Raw genomic sequence first — 5,094 nt, 5'->3', positions numbered from 1 at the left:
TGGGTCATTCTTTTGACAAAATGTGTCATCATTATAGGGTTATTGCATACCAAAAGAAATATTTTTATGTTTATGGACTTGAAATGCACATCCAGTATGACAGATATGGTGCATCATTAGGATGTGCAGTATCAAAAACAATGTCCATTGAAAGGAGACCTGAAACTAGTGTGGAGCTCATGGAAAACACTGGAAGGGAATGTGATGCAGAGAAGGACTCAGAGGGTCCTATCCAGTGATCTCTGCACTCATCTGAGAGGTGAATGTATGTCTTTGCTAAAATACGGGGTACAAACAACTATACTCTTTCCTAGTATTCGTGTTTCCTAAGACTCAGGAAAACCTGACATTGACTTTTTGGTATTTAATATTTTTACTGAGTTTTTGTGCATTTCATTTAATAAATCTTAATCAAATTTAGAACCCTTCCTCCAGTGACTTGAATTTTGTATTAGAAGAATTATTTTCAGAGGTTTCCCATCACTAAAAGTAGTTGGTATTCATCAGTGTGGACTTGAAAATGATTGAGAACACAGGAACAACTCAAAGACATTTGGGCTCAGGACGGCAGAGGAAGAACAAAACGAGGCCTACCAGAATTGCAATAGGCAGATTACCATCCTCACAGATATCCCCCAGGCTCTTTCCAAAGAGACCACCTGTGATGGGGGCTGGTGAGTGTGGGCGCTCACTGTGGATGCTAGAGCCTCTCCGAACGATTCAATTTATCAAAGAGTATATTCTGTTGACTCCTCTCTCTGATGCTGCGAATAAGGGAGATCATTACATGCTATAATTTAACTCACTTAAATTTATCAGACAGTTTTCACTTTATAGGGTGCCTTTTGTAAAACCGTAGAGACAGAAAATCGCTCAATTGGAGTGTATTATTTCTCATAGCTAATATATTCCTTCCACAGACTTGTACAGTGACTCAATCCAGAGGCCTGATGTAATTCAACTCTTCCGGTGATTAGAGCATTCATAGGCATATCCCTTTTTGAAAGCTTTACATATTAGAGCTTAAATCGAGCAGAATTCTGTACTTATCAACTTTCTTATCATGTCTCTGCCTAATTCAGTTTTGTTTTAAAATTGTTTTAAAACTTTCTATTCGTTATTTTTACTTTACATGTACGAGCGTACTGCCTGCATGGATATAAGTGCACTGCCCAAGGAGGTCAGGAGACAGTTTCAGGTCCCCTTGGGCTGGAGCTTCAGACATTTGTTAGCTGCAACGTGGCTGCTTGAAAATGAATATGGGTCCTCTGCTAGGTCAGAAGTGCCCTCAGAAGCCAGAGATTAAGGAGAAACAGAAGGTTCCACCATTGTTGGGGGAGTTCTGCGATCCTGGAGGTGGAGCCTCTGGAGACACTGTGTCCCTGCAGGCTGTGGCTGGGCCAAGAGAAGCCTAGGAGCCGCCATGAAAGCTGGAGGAGGTGGACCCGCCTCAACCCAGCTGAAGAATCTCCCAAGTGAAGAGAAGAAGAAATGGAAGAAGCTGCTGAAACCCAACAGGCAGACCTTTGAAGTAGCTGAGGATGAAAATGTTCCAACTACCCAAAGTTTAGTGGCAAAGCAGCCACCAGAGACAGACAAGAAAAATGAAATGTCAAAAAAGAAAAAATCAAAGTCAGATGCTAAAGCAGTGCAAAATGGCTCACGCCACAATGGAAGGAAGTTGATGAGGAGCCTGGGAAACTAAAATTAGTTACACAGAGAAACAACAGTGGAAACGTGAGAAAGCGCTGACTGATTCTTGTTCATTGGATTCAACTATCCCTGGGATAGAAAATACCAACACAGTTACCACCAAGCAACTTACAGCTGCATCATTTCCTGTTGGTTCCAAGAAGAATGAAAGTGATTCCCATCTAAATGTACGAGTTAGCAACTTTAATCTGGAAAAGGAGATTCTAGACTTCAGATTTCTTCAGAATGGAATGGAAATTTTTACCATCAATGGTGGAGGCTTCAATGAAAAGCCTGCAAAACAATCCTCACAGATCAGGGTAGATGGGAGCCATCACCTTGGACATACACTGGTGATGTGAATGGGAAATCTGGGGAATGAACTGGAGTGATCACTCACTATTTTCTGGCATTGGGTCTACTGCTGAGCCACTTTCTTCAGATGATTAGTGGGACAGTAGCCACAATCAACTATAGTGATGATGAACAGTCTGGGTTAAATAGGCTGTCTTTTGCTGACTCCAGCTCTGAATGCAATGCACCAGCAGAAGAGTGAGGGAAATGGGTAGATGAAGAAAGAGCTTCACCAATTCCTAATGATCAAAAGGTTTCATATGATGGTAAAGAGAAAAGAGAGGGAGCTCTTCCAATTGGGAAACCAAAAAGAAAAAGAAGCCAGGTGGAGAAGTATTAGAAAAGGACATTAGAGAACAGCTTCCAGTGAGTACCTCTGAAGCCTGTCCAAAGCAGGAGAAAGCTTTTTCCTTGAAGACCATAAGTACTATTGACCCAGCTGAAGCACTTGTCAAAAGTAACCAGCCTGTCAAGACTCTTCCACCTGCTATTTCTATTGAGACATCTTTACCTTATCAAAAACTGATTCTGACAAGAGCTCTTCCCAAGTGTACTGATGCTACAAGACACAGATAAATCCAAGTCAAACACTAAAAAAAGATTGTGTGCCTCCATCACAGACAAAGTCTGAAACTAACTGGGAATCTTCCAAAAATATAAAAAAGAAGAAAAATACCAGACGGGAAGCACGAATCTTTTTTGTCCTGAACTGGACATGTGTTTCAAACAGTGTATTGAAGATAAGGCTGCTCATACAATAATTTGTGAACATGTACAAACTTTTATGTAAACTTAAACCAAATTTTAAACCAAAACTGTGAACATAATCACCATAAAATAGACTCAAAGGAGAGTCAATGTATGAAATTAAGACAGAATACATACCACAGTGCTAGAAGACACTTGGGAGAGTCCTTTCAGTTGAACAAGATTGATCTTAATTTAAGAACATTATTCTTGTTTTACAACAGTGCCCTGTCTACAGGAGACTGTGCCCTAGCTCATCTGCAACAGAAGAAGAATAGATTCTAATTATAGAGGTAGTAGGCGACTCCTTGGATCTTAGGCACAAACTTGTGCCATTTAGATCTGTTTTATGCTTAAATCAAAGTGTTTTGAACAGATGCATAATCTGCCATATTTTACATATTAGTTGGTACCAACTTGTATTAAAATCATAAAAAGTATGCTGCCATAATTATACATTTAAACAGCCACCACAAATTCAGAGAAGAGAGCAACTATTGGCCTAGGAAATTAAAAGTTCTGTAGAGACCAGGTAGGAAAGGACATGAGAGCTTCCATTTTTCTTTGGGGCATAATGTTTTTGGTACATACCATCCACTCTTCCTGTCTGAAGAACATCACTGTGCCTTGAAAGTTTGGTCAGCAATGGAGATGGGATTAAGATGTGCACATCTTGAAGGGAGGTAAGAGACTCACGGTTCTGCTGATGACTTCTGGGTGAGTCCCTGGGCTTCAGAATGAACCATCCGGGGGCATAGGGACACTGGTGCTCCAGGACCAACTTTCAAAGGTCTAGATGGGAGGTCAAATCATTGGCAACAAGGGGTGTGACAGCATCATTTCATAGGCCAGTCATTTGGATGACCAATAGAATCCCATGCCCTAAATGGAGAAAATTCAAATATAGAGTAATGTTAATATTGATGAAGATAATAGAGCTCATACCGACCTCTTTGTGAGCATGTAGAGACACTGGTGTGAGCAATAATTCTCCTAGGATTTCTGGAATAGAGAAGGCAGTACATACATAGAACAAAAGAATTATTCATTGAAGAGACTCTGGTGAAGAAGAATTTTAAAATACAGAGGACATATCAGTGGCCTTCTTTGGAATGCAGACCACAAAACATTATATGGTGGATCATTTGCTACATTTCCTTTAGACACACAGTTGAGTGTGCTCATGTTGTCTGCAGCTCTATCCTGGCTATTGCCTCTATTCTAAGACTAAGATTGAACATTTCCTAAGAAATCTCAAAATGCCAGTTTCCCATCATTTGGCATCTGTCTGATTGTAACCAAGAGTCCTCAAAGATTTGTTGCCAGAATCAGGAAATGGGGAAATCCAATAAAACAGAAACAATGTCCCACAGGTTCCCTCACTGCAGTGTCAGTGCAGGGTCACTGCTGATCCACATCCATCGTTCTCCAAATGACTTTTTTTCCAGTATACCACAGTGAAGACAACTGAAGACCAATAACTTATTCTTGGAGCTGAATTATTCTCACAAAGAATTAAGAACAGGCATAGCCTATTCATCAAAACCCTTGGAAAAAATTATCAAAATACAACAGTTAGGAAATATTTAAGCCCACCCACTCTGTAACCATCTCCCCCAACACAGCCCCAGGACTAAGCCCTGAACATGCTGTATTCACTCTGGATCAGTCTGGAGAGTTAGGTAGATTTTTAACAGTCAGATTGTGACTAGCTGTGTTTTGTTTTGTAATGAGCGAAGGCCCTGCCATCACTTAGCCCTGCTTTAGATTTCTGTCCTTACCTAGGAGTGGAAATTGAACTTCTTTTTGAGTAGGAGAGACCCACAGTTGATATTGTTCCTCAGTGTTCTGGGAGACAAAGAACAAATTAATGAAACTAATTTTAAAACAAGCATCACAAAGTATCTTTCACAGCAGACACCCGAAGACACATTTCCTCTCCATCTCCATGTTTCTAGGACTGAAAACAGAAACTGTTGTTCTAAGAGGTGGCCATGGTTTCGAGTTAATGATGGTGGCATCATAATTGCTGTTCCCTTCCCTGGATCAGCATTGACCCCAATGTTCTGCCTTCTCCTTTCTCAGGAGCACAGACTTGTGGAATCTCAGTGCAACCATCCTGTCATTGTTTTGTGATACTCTAAGAAATCACTGCATTTTTTGTACCTAGGGAAGAAAACTTCATCTAAAGATCCCCAATACCCATTTTCTATACCTTTAAAGAATACTAAGATTTATCTTCAATATTCCTGTCCAGATTTATATTCAATATTCCCTGAGAGGTGTGCACACACACCCACA

At 40.5% G+C, this 5,094-nt stretch overlaps 1 pseudogene; it reads left to right on the top strand.

The window, feature by feature from the left end:
- The first annotated feature begins 1,423 nt into the window (after positions 1 to 1,423).
- On the top strand, positions 1,424 to 2,807 carry LOC103751331 (annotated as a pseudogene).
- The last annotated feature ends 2,287 nt before the right edge of the window (positions 2,808 to 5,094 follow it).

The sequence above is a fragment of the Nannospalax galili genome, unplaced genomic scaffold, assembly GCF_000622305.1.
Source record: "Nannospalax galili isolate Female #2095 unplaced genomic scaffold, S.galili_v1.0 scaffold1347, whole genome shotgun sequence".
NCBI classification, from domain to species: Eukaryota; Metazoa; Chordata; class Mammalia; order Rodentia; family Spalacidae; genus Nannospalax; species Nannospalax galili.
Note: the sequence above shows the minus strand (reverse complement) of the source record. Positions and strands in the feature narration are given on the sequence as shown.